Below are 14,629 nucleotides of genomic sequence, written 5' to 3' on the forward strand. Positions count from 1 at the left end.
ATTCGCAATACATTACATTTGTCTATGTTAAGGGTCAGTTGCCACTCCCTGCACCAAGTGCCTATCCGCTGCAGATCTTCCTGCATTTCGCTACAATTTTCTAATGCTGCAACTTCTCTGTATACTACAGCATCATCCGCGAAAAGCCGCATGGAACTTCCGACACTATCTACTAGGTCATTTATATATATATTGTGAAAAGCAATGGTCCCATAACACTCCCCTGTGGCACGCCAGAGGTTACTTTAACGTCTGTAGACATCTCTCCGTTGATAACAACATGCTGTGTTCTGTTTGCTAAAAACTCTTCAATCCAGCCACACAGCTGGTCTGATATTCCGTAGGCTCTTACTTTGTTTATCAGGCGACAGTGCGGAACTGTATCGAACGCCTTCCGGAAGTCAAGAAAAATAGCATCTACCTGGGAGCCTTTATCTAATATTTTCTGGGTCTCATGAACAAATAAAGCGAGTTGGGTCTCACACGATCGCTGTTTCCGGAATCCATGTTGATTCCTACATAGTAGATTCTGAGTTTCCAAAAACGACATGATATTCGAGCAAAAAACATGTTCTAAAATTCTACAACAGATCGACGTCAGAGATATAGGTCTATAGTTTTGGGCATCTGCTCGACGACCATTCTTGAAGACTGGGACTACCTGTGCTCTTTTCCAATCATTTGGAACCTTCCGTTCCTCTAGAGACTTGCGGTACACGGCTGTTAGAAGGGGGGAAAGTTCTTTCGCGTACTCTGTGTAGAATCGAATCGGTATCCAGTCAGGTCCAGTGGACTTTCCTCTGTTGAGTGATTCCAGTTGCTTTTCTATTCCTTGGACACTTATTTCGATGTCAGCCATTTTTTCGTTTGTGCGAGGATTTAGGGAAGGAACTGCAGTGCGGTCTTCCTCTGTGAAACAGCTTTGGAAAAAGGTGTTTAGTATTTCAGCTTTACGCTTGTCATCCTCCGTTTCAATGCCATCATCATCCCGGAGTGTTTGGACATGCTGTTTCGAGCCACTTACTGATTTAACGTAAGACCAGAACTTCCTAGGATTTTCTGTCAAGTCGGTACCTAGTATTTTACTTTCGAATTCACTGAACGCTTCACGCATAGCCCTCCTTACGCTAACTTTGACATCGTGTAGCTTCTGTTTGTCTGAGAGGTTTTGGCTGCGTTTAAACTTGGAGTGAAGCTCTCTTTGCTTTCGCAGTAGTTTCCTAACTTTGTTGTTGTACCACGGTGGGTTTTTCCCGTCCTTCACAGTTTTACTCGGCACGTACCTGTCTAAAACGCATTTTACGATTGCCTTGAACTTTTTCCATAAACACTCAACATTGTCAGTGTCGGAACAGAAATTTTCGTTTTGATCTGTTAGGTAGTCTGAAATCTGCCTTCTATTACTCTTGCTAAACAGATAAACCTTCCTCCCTTTTTTTATATTCCTATTAACATCCATATTCAGGAATGCTGCAACGGCCTTATGATCACTGATTCCCTGTTCTGCACTTACAGAGTCGAAAAGTTCGGGTCTGTTTGTTATCAGTAGGTCCAAGATGTTATCTCCACGAGTTGGTTCTCTGTTTAATTGCTCGAGGTAATTTTCGGATAGTGCACTCAGTATAATGTCACTCGATGCTCTTTCCCTACCACCCGTCCTAAACATCTGAGTGTCCTAGTCAATATCTGGTAAATTGAAATCTCCACCTAAGACCATAACATGCTGAGAAAATTTATGTGAAATGTATTCCAAATTTTCTCTCAGTTGTTCTGCCACTAATGCTGCTGAGTCGGGGACTCAGCATACTGCCATTCCGGAAGTATGAGGCAACACTTGTGCCAACGTCACTGGCCACCCTTACAAGAGACTGGAGCGACCTCGCCGCCGAATATCACCGACGCCATCCTTCGCTGTTGTATTGTACATGTCTACACAGGCTATAACGCGTTTGGACTGTCATGAACAGTCCTCCTCGTGCCGAATGCCACCGATGTTTCACAGTGAAGTACTTCGGCGATTCGATGGAGCTATCAAGATTACTTCCGATAGTCCACTGTATGAACGCCTGTCACGTTAGATAAGTAGCTGAACATTGTATTTCTGCTAGGTTTTAGACTTTCTCGGTAATGCGAGATCTCTCCAAGTAAAAATACACAAGTAAAAATATAGCTAAGCGAAAGAAAGTGTTCTTGCCAAGTCAGCTAAATTAAACTGTGTAACCCTGTAATTTCCTTTATCAATTAAGCCGTTCACCAACGAATGCCTCATAAAAGTATACGACGGGTGCCTCTCCGCATTGCCGGTGTTAGCTTATCTCATGTTGTTTATGACTATCTGATTAAAAGTATACTGACATTAAGATGGGGTGTGTCCACGCTTCGTCTTTATGACTGCTCGAACTCTGCTGGGGACACTTTCAATAATGTGTCTGCATTTCTGTGGAAGAATAGGAGCCCATTCTTCTATAAGAGCCGAAACCAGATAAAGAAATGAGCTTGGGCGCTGAGGTACAAAGCGAAATCTTTCTAACTCATCCCAAAGATGTTCTACTGGGTTCATGTCGGGACTCTGAAGAGGCTAGTCAACTTCAGGAATGTTATTGTCCACAAATCATTGCTTCACAGATCCTACTTTCTTAAGGATGCATTGTCATTCCGATACTAAGTAACCGTCTTCGAACTATTCCTCTACTATCAGCGGTATACAGTGCTGTAAAATTGGTCCATGACGGTACCACACCCCAGCCACGGAAAACAATCCCATTCCGTAATCCCACCTCCTTCGTACTCCACTGTTGGAGTTACACATTGATGGCAGGTAACGTTCTCGAGGCGTTACCCAAAACTAAAGCCTTCCATAGGATTTCCACAGGGTATCGTGTGATTCTCACTCCGAATCACTTGTTTCCAGGTCACTCACTACCCAGTGGCATCTCTCTGCCCACTGCGTGAAGCGTCGCTTAGCATTGACTACAGAAATATGTGGCTGATGAGGGGCTGCTCTACCATAGTACCCCATTCTTTTTAACTCCCTATGTACAGTCATTGTTCTAGCTGGACTGACATTCGTAACTCACGAGTGTTCCCTCCGTTAATTTCATACGATCTTTTACAACCACTGCCAACGGTCTTGCCGCAGTGGTAACACCGGTTCCCGTCATATCACCGAAATTAAGGACTGTCGGGCTGGGCTAGCACTTGGATGGGTGACCATCCGGTCTGCCGAGCGCTGTTGGCAAGCGGGGTGCACTCAGTCCTTGTGAGGCAAACTAAGGAGCTACTTGATTGAGGAGTAGCGGCTCCGGTCTCGTAAACTGACATACGTCCGGGAGTGCGGTGTGCTGATCACATGCCCCTCCATATCTGCATCCAGTGACGCCTGTGGGCTGGGGATGACACGGCGGCTAGTCGGTACCTTTGGGCCTTCATGGCCTGTGCTGGAGGAGTTTTTACAACCACTCTCCGCAATGCTCGACGTTCCCTGTCCATCACTACAGGAGATCTACCCAGTCTTGATTTAGCTTTGGTTGATCCTCAGCGTTTCCACTGCACAATAACATCGTTAACAGTCGACTTGGCTAGCTTTAGAACAATTGAAATGTGCCTGATGAATTTGTTACTCAGGTGACATCCTGATATACACTGACAAGTCCACGCTCGAAGTCACTGAGCTCTCCTGATCTACCCATTCTGCTGTTACCGTTCCTCTGCTGACAACAAACCACTTGACTTTTGGAGATAGCTTGATCTCGTTTGTTTGTGGTATTGACACTCGCAGTGCCTTGCTTACTTAATTCCTGCTTGTTCATTTGTTTTTCTCCTTGTTTCAGTACGTCAGTTCTTGTTGTCATCCATGTTTCTGTTAACTGCGATTACTAGGTACTTCTACTCACGTAGTAGGCCTGGCCACCGTGTGATCGGACGCCAATGCAGTTGGACACCCAGACTGTCGATGAGCAGATTCTCCGACCGCTTCGCCAATTCATAGATTTGGCGAGCGGTCTGTCTGTTGGCGAGCGGTCTGTCTGTTGATGCATTTTCTCAGCAGGGTGACGCTTGCCTGCTATTGAAGCTCGTTTGTGGGATAGCACTTGGGCAAGTGCACAGCAAGACGCATTTCTCTGTTCTGCGCTTTCTGCAGTAGTTCCATATAGACATGGGCAGCCTTGCACCAGAGAACAGGCCCATACTCTATCATTGGCCGAATGAGCGCCAGGTATAATGTGACTCCACAGTGTCCGGGAGCGTTGAAACTGGATTTAGAAGTGGGTGAAGCGTTTGTGGACAACCCAATGCTTTACCTCTCACCTCGCGGACGTGAGGTCTCCAGGTCATATGTCTGTCCAGGGTGACGCTGAGGTAGTTCCCGGTTCGTGACGATGGGACGTGGCCTCCCACGATACGAGGAAGGACTAAATCTTCTGGAAGACTTCTTCTAGTAATAACCAGAGCTTGGCTCTTGGCCGCATTCGTATTGAGCCTCCACTTGGTGACCCAAGATACACTCCTGGAAATGGAAAAAAGAACACATTGACACCGGTGTGTCAGACCCACCATACTTGCTCCGGACACTGCGAGAGGGCTGTACAAGCAATGATCACACGCACGGCACAGCGGACACACCAGGAACCGCGGTGTTGGCCGTCGAATGGCGCTAGCTGCGCAGCATTTGTGCACCGCCGCCGTCAGTGTCAGCCAGTTTGCCGTGGCATACGGAGCTCCATCGCTGTCTTTAACACTGGTAGCATGCCGCGACAGCGTGGACGTGAACCGTATGTGCAGTTGACGGACTTTGAGCGAGGGCGTATAGTGGGCATGCGGGAGGCCGGGTGGACGTACCGCCGAATTGCTCAACACGTGGGGCGTGAGGTCTCCACAGTACATCGATGTTGTCGCCAGTGGTCGGCGGAAGGTGCACGTGCCCGTCGACCTGGGTCCGGACCGCAGCGACGCACGGGTGCACACTAAGACCGTAGGATCCTACGCAGTGCCGTAGGGGACCGCACCGCCACTTCCCAGCAAATTAGGGACACTGTTGCTCCTGGGGTATCGGCGAGGACCATTCGCAACCGTCTCCATGAAGCTGGGCTACGGTCCCGCACACCGTTAGGCCGTCTTCCGCTCACGCCCCAACATCGTGCAGCCCGCCTCCAGTGGTGTCGCGACAGGCGTGAATGGAGGGACGAATGGAGACGTGTCGTCTTCAGCGATGAGAGTCGCTTCTGCCTTGGTGCCAATGATGGTCGTATGCGTGTTTGGCGCCGTGCAGGTGAGCGCCACAATCAGGACTGCATACGACCGAGGCACACAGGGCCAACACCCGGCATCATGGTGTGGGGAGCGATCTCGTACACTGGCCGTACACCACTGGTGATCGTCGAGGGGACACTGAATAGTGCACGGTACATCCAAACCGTCATCGAACCCATCGTTCTACCATTCCTAGACCGGCAAGGGAACTTGCTGTTCCAACAGGACAATGCACGTCCTCATGTATCCCGTGCCACCCAACGTGCTCTAGAAGGTGTAAGTCAACTACCCTGGCCAGCAAGATCTCCGGATCTGTCCCCCATTGAGCATGTTTGGGACTGGATGAAGCGTCGTCTCACGCGGTATGCACGTCCAGCACGAACGCTGGTCCAACTGAGGCGCCAGGTGGAAATGGCATGGCAAGCCGTTCCACAGGACTACATCCAGCATCTCTACGATCGTCTCCATGGGAGAATAGCAGCCTGCATTGCTGCGAAAGGTGGATATACACTGTACTAGTGCCGACATTGTGCATGCTCTGTTGCCTGTGTCTATGTGCCTGTGGTTCTGTCAGTGTGATCATGTGATGTATCTGACCCCAGGAATGTGTCAATAAAGTTTCCCCTTCCTGGGACAATGAATTCACGGTGTTCTTATTTCAATTTCCAGGAGTGTACTAAGTTGTCACATGGTTCTTGCAGACGACTTCTCATAATTTGCGCGCTTAAGCTACGTGGCCAATTACGTAAGGCTGGAGTGGACACCGGTACTCCCAATACGAAAAGTTTGAATAGGAGGCCGTCATGTCACACGCCGTCAAATGCCTTTGACACGTCTAGGATTACCGCACCAAGGTGCTCTCGATGGTCCAGCACTCCCATTGCCTGCTCAGCTAACCTAAGGAGTTACTGCTGACATCCTCCGAAATCGGAACGCTCCTCTCATCTGGTAAGAGGCGCTCCTCCCTGACATGCCTGTGCGGTCGTTAGGCTGTAACCTTTCAAATATTTTTGAGAGTGCTATTTAAGACTTTCTCAACGTAGTAACTGCATCATTGGTTCGCGGGCGTCGGATAATATCGTACGGATTCCACAACATTATCCGACGCGATGCCCGTGAACCAACGAAAAATGTTTGAAAGTGTCAGCAGAACGCTTATCGGCCGACAGTGATGTGCAAGTCTCAGATCCTTACCCGATTTGGAAATTGGAACTACCTCCACGAGTTTCCACACGGAGAGGAATCTGCCGGTCCGTAGAATGTTGTTACATATCGCAGTCAGAATCCGGACTGCTCCTGGCGGCATTTGTTTATGACAATCTTTTCTAGTTGGTCAACACCGCCTTCCTTACGTTGATTAAGGTGGGAGAGCTGGTTTTGTACTTCCTCCTCTATGATAATCATCAATGAAGTCATCCTCATCCCGATTGCCCATAAATACAGGTTATCTCTCCTCCACTAGTCTAACGTGCTTGTCAACTACGGCGTCCATAGGCGTGAAATTCTTCGCGAACGCATCCACCAAGGAATTTGCCTTGGTATCCGGCTCGCAGACAATTTCACGCCCGACTTGCAGCGGTGGAATGCCGTGTTTCGTCAGTAGAAACTGTTCTCTCACGAACCACGCACTGTTTTCGTCCAGTCTGAGGCCGGCAATTTTTTCCTCCGAGTCCCGATTTCTGTGTTGATCGACAACGACTTTTATTTCGCGCTAAGGCGATTTAGACGTCGTTTCGTCGCAGGTTTTCGTGTCAGCTGCCATTCTCTAAATAATCGGTTTTTCTTCGTAATGATTTTGAGGATGTTTGGTGGAAATTCTCTGGAGAAATCTCTCGGTTTATGCGGATGCCCCGGAATGGCTGCGTCAACAGCTTGCAATGTGAGGTGTGTGAACACTGTCAGCGTGTCATCCACTCCGGCTTCATCGGGATTTGGGACAACAGCAAGGGTGTCTGCTACACGCCCTTGAAAGTGATCCCAGTCCACATTCCATAGTTGTTGGCGGTCGTTCGCTTTGGTATGTCCGTCCAGGTCTAGATCAAAAATTACTGCAACGTGATCAGACGAGAGTGCACATCTGGTCGATGCATGCGTCTGATGTCCCGCCCCCCTTTAAGATGGCTGTGTCTAAGACATCGGGGCAACCACGGGGAGGGTAGATAGTCGGGTCGTAGGGCCCAACTGCTACCTCGTCGTGCGCTTCTGTTGCTCACATTTGGTGACGACCACTAAAGTCGAATTCCACTCGGAGGGCTTTGTGTTAAAGTCATCAACAGTAAAGATTCGACTGCGTGTAGAGAGAAGCTTGTTGATTTCTCTTGGTATTAAGTTCCCTCTTAGTGGGAATAATCCCAGTCTTTTTACAGTGATGTGTCCGCATCTCGTGCCATGTAGTGGTCAATTCCGATACTTCTGACCAGAGCGTGTTTATGAGGACGAAGACAAAAAATGAAAGCGAAAAAATTAAAATTGCAAGTAAACGGCTCTTTCATTAGATTCAAACTATATTGTATGTTGTTGATCGTCCTTATTTCTACTGCCGGCCGGAGTGGCCGTGCGGTTCTAGGCGCTGCAGTCTGGAGCCGAGCGACCGCTACGGTCGCAGGTTCGAATCCTGCCTCGGGCATGGATGTGTGTGATGTCCTTAGGTTAGATAGGTTTCATTAGTTCTAAGTTCTAGGCGACTGATGACCTCAGAAGTTAAGTCGCATAGTGCTCAGAGCCATTTGAACCATTTTTTATTTCTACTTATCTCGTTTTCCATGAGAAGGCACACTTCTATACTGCCACTCAAATGAAAGATACGTTAAGGTTAACGAGATGTTAAATACGGAGCACAAAGGACCCATCCCGGCATTCGCATTAAGCAATTTAGGAAAACCACGGAAAACCTTAAGTTATATGAATGGAGACGAATTTGAGTACCTGTCCTCCCTAAAGTGAGTCCAGTATTTACTTACTACAGCGTAACATCTTTCGGTTTCTGACACTCGGCATTCATACTCATCACAGTTTCCGGTTTCTCATGCCTTGCCTCTGTGATACTCATTTTTAGTGTTTCACTTTATGCGCACGTATACCCTACAAGATACGTTTTTTTCCAGAGCGTAGGTCTATCTCAATGTAACTCAAATTACTTTCTACATACACACCCTTTTGTTTTCGTTAATTTCAATACAACTGCAATTTTTAACATCATCCTACATAATTTTACAAGTTAAACGGAACTGTTTGCTTTGTTAATAAACATGTGATTTATTTATATCTCAACCTGAAAAGTAGCAGTAAATAAATTCTAATGTGGATATGACACACTTGGCCCTAAACGCACCTTCATTGTCCGTTCCGCGTAAAGTAGATTCCTTAGCCCGACAAATTCTTTCGTTTGTAGTATATCATTGTTTTGTTATGTTGGTTCACGTGCATGAAAGCTGTGTGTTGACTTGTTAATTTACATTACATGTGCCGACAGAAAAATAATACATTTTGTTTTTCTTTTAGGACCGTTTCGGACAACAAGCACCTGCTTAGAGGGCAGAAAGCTAACATCCCGTTTGATGGAAACAGGCCTCTACGCCCAACGCAGGCGTGGCCACAGTGCTCAGGTTGGTGGACTCAATATCTCAATTATCGTTGTAGAGGATTTTTATGTCCGTGTACTTGCGTTTGTGTGTGTGTGTGTGTGTGTGTGTGTGTGTGTGTGTGTGTGTGTGTATGTATGCGTGTATGTGTGTGTGTGTGTGTGTGTGTGTGTGTGTGTGTGTGTGTGTGTGTGTGTGTTTTTCTAAAACTCGTTACTGTCTTTAAAGGTGAGACCGTGAGACAAGGAGAGGTAGCTAGTTTCTCAGCTCTAAGTGATGGCAAAGGCCTCCAACAGGTCTGCCTTCAGCAAGCGCCTAGCGTCCTCGCGCCGGGGGTCCGGTATCCTTAGACGCCGACCACGTTCGCATCTGAGCAGATCCCTCACACGCTCCGATAGAGTCGTCATATATTGTGAAATTATCTGTGACCTATAAGTGACAGCCAGATGAAAACGAGACAAACGGAAAAAGTAAATAAACTGTTTATTATTTCAAAAGTAATCACCATAACTGTTAATATACTTATCCCACTGTGAGACAAAACGGTCAATCCCTTCATGCAAAAATGTTTGCCGTTGCCTTCGGAACCTTGATTGTACCCTGCAACACTTCGTCCGATGCAAATCGGCGGCCACGAATATCTCTATTGAGGGCTCCAAAAATATGGAAACCACAAGGGAAGACATTGAGACTATGTGGAGAGGATGTGTAAGGGCTTCCCACTGAAACTTTTGCAATGTAGAGGAAACAACATTGGCGACATGTGGACAGGCATCATCCTACAATAGACTGATGCCGCAGTCAACATTCCTGGGCGTTTGGACCCCATGACGCGCTTCATATTTGCTAAGTATCACTTACTCATCGTCCACACAATCCTGATCTCTCTTCATGAAATTTTCATATCTTTGGAGCCCAGAAGAAAGACATTCGTGACCGTCGATTTGCTTCGGTTGCAGAGGTGCACCCTTGGATACAATCGTGGTTCCGTAGACAGTCGCAAACATTTTTCCATCAAGGCATTGATCGTCTTCTCCCACATTGGTATAAATGTATTAACAGTTATGACAATTAATTTTGAAACAATAAACAGTTTGTATAACTGCTTATGCTTCCGCGGCCAGTCAGGTGAGATAAAAGTTTTCTAACAAGGGAAACGCCCAATCGCAACCCCTCAGATTTAAGAGTAAGTTGGTCCATTGGATAGCCTGTCAAAAACTGAACACAGATATAGCACGAAAATAGGGAGAAGGTGTAGTAAACTGTTGAAAAAAGAAGAAAAATGGAAACAGTGAACGGTCAAAATTTAATATGTGCAATATCGAGCACCGTGAATGACCATCGTGTCGTGGTTGTGTGGTCATGGTGCTGGACAACGACAGAGGAAGAAACTAAACTAAACTCCTCCCGAACAGGCCATGAAGGCCCAACGGTACTGACCGGCCCCCGTGTCATCCTCAGCTCATAGGCGTCACTGGATGCGGATATGGAGAGGCATGTGGTCAGCACCCCGCTCTCCCGGCCTATGTCAGTTTACGAGACCGGAGCCGCTCTACTTCTCAGTCAAGTAGCTCCTCAGTTTGCCTCACAAGGGCTGACTGCACCCCGCTTGCCAACAGCGCTCGGCAGACCGGATGGTCACCCATCCAAGTGTAGCCCAGCCCGACTGCGCTTAACTTCGGTGATCTGACGGGAACCGGTGTTACCACTGCGGCAAGGCCGTTGGCAACGACTCTGTTCCAATTTTCTACTTTTTTTTTTTTTAGAAAAATCACAAACTTGCCCTTCGGTCATCGACGTTTCCGCTCGCTGTATTCAAATTTGTGTATGTGTCATGGCGTAATGTCAGTTTGCAGCGCGTAACGAAGGGCCCTCCAGGCGTACGTACTTCCTATTTGTTCTACACATATACCACATGTTATTCCTCTTGCGTTCCGTTTTGGAAGTTTTGACTCTTGAATTCCGTCGCTGTAACATAAATCACACAGGTTTATTTGTTATGTTCATTTCTGTCCCAAGGTGTATGTGGCATCTCGCCTGCTCTCACTGTTCATCACAGAATATCAGTTGCAAGTAAATGTGATGAATAGCGATAGCAGTCTAGATGCCGTATAGACCCTTCACAGAAATGGACATAACAAATAAACTGGCGTGAACTGTGTTACAAGGAAGGAATTCAAGAGTCAAAACTTCCAAAACGGAAAGCAAGAGGCATAGCACGTGGTATATGTGTGCGCGCGCGCGCGCGCGCGCGCCCACCCACCCACCCACACACACACACACACACACACACACAAATTTGAATACAGCCAACAGGCACGTCGATGACCGAACGGAAAATTCGTAATTTTGTGAAAAAAAAATGGGACTGAGTGAGATTTGAAGGCAGATCTCCCTTCTCACAGTCCTTCACCATGACCACACAACCACGACACGGCGGTCATTCGCGTTCCTGGATATTGCATATATTAAATGTGGACCGTCCACTGTTCCTATTTTTCTTCTTTCTCCCACAATTCAGTACACCACCTTCCTGTTTCCGTGCTTAATCTGTGTGTAAGTTTTGATGGACTATCCAGTGGGCCAGCTTACAACTAAATCTGAAGGGTAGTGCGACGGCGTGTTTCCCCTGTAAATATGGTATTGTAAAAAACTATACTGGACAAACCAAAGTTTCTCACACTGTTACAGTGGCCATCTTCTGGGACTACTGTGTTTTAGTTGTGAGGGGTCACTTATATATTTGTTATTACTGCTCACTGAGCATGACATAACGCTACAGTTTAAAAAAAAATCCTTGTTACGATTGGTTCTTGAGGCGAAAGGAGAGGGAACTTCATTGTAATACTACGGTGGACGGAGTGGGGATCTGCTGTTGTCTTGCTTCTTGCATTGTGTGGCATGATTGGTGGTTATCAGCAAATGAGACATGGGATCATGTGTTCCTTCGGCAGTAACTTACCGGTAGCGCTCGCTTCTCGTGTTATTGGACCCTCTAGGATTGGGCCAGTCTGAGTCCATTCTCTCTGTTCATGTTGTTAGGGTGTTTTAGTATTTCAGTGGCTTCTCTGATCTTGCGTTTTATCACACTCGTCTGCTTTCCAAGTATACAGGTATCGTTATACTTTATTTTCTTACCGCTGTCTTGTTAGTATTCCAAAACTGTAGATTTGCTGTGTTCCCGTTTGCGCTTTGCAATATCCCTCCCGGTCTCACCGATGTACACTTCTCCACATTGAGATTCCACCTTGTACACACCTGCAGTGTGTAAAGCATCTACCTTTTCCTTGGTGCAGCCTAGCACATCATGGATCTTCAGGCTACTGAGCAAGACAGGCCGGACACCAATCCGACGAAGATGTTTACGAGTCCAGTCTGTGACATTTTTCATTTATGGTAAGCACTCTTCTGGGTGCAGTTTGTCAATTTGTTGCCTCTCTCGCTTTCTGTTGTTCTTTTCAATGGCTGTTTGGGTCGACTTACGGTTGTCACCATTAGCCATCAACGTGGCACGCAGCCTTTTGAGCTGACGTGTTATATTTTGAGCATCGCTAGGCGCTGCGCACGGATAGCCAAAGAACGGATGACTGAGTTCTTATGTGCTGGGTGGTGGTGGGATTGGCCGCACAAAGAAATGTCTCTCAGCACTATGCGACTTAACTTCTGAGGCCATCAGTCCTCTAGAACTTCGAACTACTTAAACCTAACTAACCTAAGGACATCACACACATCCATGCCCGAGGCAGGATTCGAACCTGCGACCGTAAGGGTCGCGTGGTTCCAGACTGTAGCGCCTAGAACCGCTCGGCCACCCCGGCCGGCTTGGCCGTGCAAAACCTGTCCGTATGTGTAGGATTCCACCCAGTGTCCTAGTGTGCCCTCCGTTGTCCTATATACTTGCGCGTCTAGGAATGGAACTGCGCCATTCTTCTCTTCCTCGAGTGCCAACTGCACCTTCCCGTGCATTCCATTCAAATATTGGTGAAACCTGTGTAGCTCCGTTTCACCATGAGGCCGTAAAGCGAACGTATCGTCCACATACACTGAGGAGGCCGCTGTGGCCGAGCAGTTCTAGGCGCTTCAGTCCGGAACCGCGCTGCTGCTACGGTCGCAGGTTCGAATCCTGCCTCGGGCATGGATGTGTGTGATGTTCTTAGGTTAGTTAGGTTTAAGGAGTTCTAAGTCTAGGGGACTGATAACTTCAGATGTTAAGTACCACAGTGCTTAGAGCCATTTGAACCATTTTGAACTGATAAGCCAAAACACTATGACCATAATATCTTTTTTGTCCATCTTTCGAATGAAATACATGACTGATTCTGCTGTGCGGCCATTAACATTGAGTGTAGCTATCATCAGTAGTGGGTGGCTGTACATCCTCGCTCTATAGCCCAGTTACTCAACACAATAATGTTTGTCAGAACCTTATACTAGCAGTCTGACACATAAACGAATAATTTAATAAAAAAATTAACGAGGCTGAACCTGTTGGTTCAAACCCCGAATAATAATAATATTACTCAAGACAGATTGATTTTAACTTTGTTACAAATCCCTTTATTTTTCAGAAATTCACAATGTAACTCAATGAATAACTACATGATCTATCGGCAGAGCACAATTATAGAATTACTTTGTGCAGACATAGCACTTATACCCTGCAGCGTGCGCTAAATTATAAAGTACGACAGTGCAGTAAACTGTCGAAAGCGTGATCTGTCTCTCAACGAGCTAAAGTCGCTCACGCGAGATCTGGTCACAAACGAATCTGCCTCGAAAGACTGAAATCGGATTCGTGAGCTCTGCAAATTATCACACATCAAAGTAACATTCGTGGAATAGAAACCGCCCATAGCTTTACTGACTCCAGATGAAACCAGGGTGAAATTCCTCACAAAAAAATCTCCAGTCACAAGACAACACACCAAAAAAGGCCTCGACCTGTACGCTCATTTAAAGATTCGGTCACATAACCAATCTTCGATTTAGTGCAGGTACTTTCATCCTGACCACCATTTATAATTTTTACAAAAATTTCTTATAAATACTTGTGATAAGACATGTAGAAAATCACTGCGGTCAGTTTGCGACCTTATTATAAACAATAATGCTAATAATGTCAATAATTATTTAAGTATTAAAGCTTCAGACATGGATTTATGTTCAATAAGCTCACGCTATTGCCGCCGCCCAAAGCTGTCGTTGGTTTCTTTCTAGGATGCTTGTAAGGAATTTTACGTATTTTCATTAAAATAATATTAGTGACGATATTCTAAGTCACAGGTCCCTCCATCTTAGCTCATCCTGCGACCATGATGTCGGAACACTCCTGTTTCCGCACGTGTAAACCACGACGGGCGCTGCGCCTCGCTCCGTCTGACAGCTGGCCGCCCCAAAAAATATTCACGCCGGCCCACAGCCGACCTGTCAGATTCAGAACTCCCCGCAGCAATCGAACCAGCTGCATGTAACGTTGAAGGCTGATCATGAGTTACGAAACGTAAATAAATGACGTGCAGTCTAGAGGTAAATGTGAGCAAATATAAACGGAGGAAATGACGGTGATATAACTGCAAATGATAACAAACTGTCTACCAAAACAGATTCATATTTCACTTTAATTTGGAGAAAGGTCGCTTCAGTAAATACTATTACGGTGCAGTGGAACGAAAACAGGATTCACCGCCAGTTGGCCCAATTGAAGGAAGGTAATGTTGTTTTCGGTGCTTGTGTTGACATGCGACTCATTGCTCTACAGTACTAGCATCAAGCACATCAGTACGTAGCATCAACAGGTT

At 46.6% G+C, this 14,629-nt stretch overlaps 1 protein-coding gene and 1 pseudogene across 1 annotated transcript in view; one reads left to right on the forward strand and one right to left on the reverse strand.

The window, feature by feature from the left end:
- The first annotated feature begins 8,771 nt into the window (after window positions 1–8,771).
- LOC126183472 (ecdysone-induced protein 74EF) overlaps window positions 8,772–14,629 on the forward strand; it is a 692,094-nt gene continuing 686,236 nt past the window's right edge. Inside the window, exon 1 of the mRNA XM_049925485.1 lies at window positions 8,772–8,855. The gene's annotated coding sequence lies outside the window, so the exon portion shown is untranslated. The remainder of the gene's footprint in view (window positions 8,856–14,629) is intronic.
- Window positions 10,442–10,558, reverse strand: LOC126185786 (5S ribosomal RNA; annotated as a pseudogene).

The sequence above is a fragment of the Schistocerca cancellata genome, chromosome 4 (genome assembly GCF_023864275.1).
Source record: "Schistocerca cancellata isolate TAMUIC-IGC-003103 chromosome 4, iqSchCanc2.1, whole genome shotgun sequence".
Taxonomy (NCBI): Eukaryota; Metazoa; Arthropoda; class Insecta; order Orthoptera; family Acrididae; genus Schistocerca; species Schistocerca cancellata.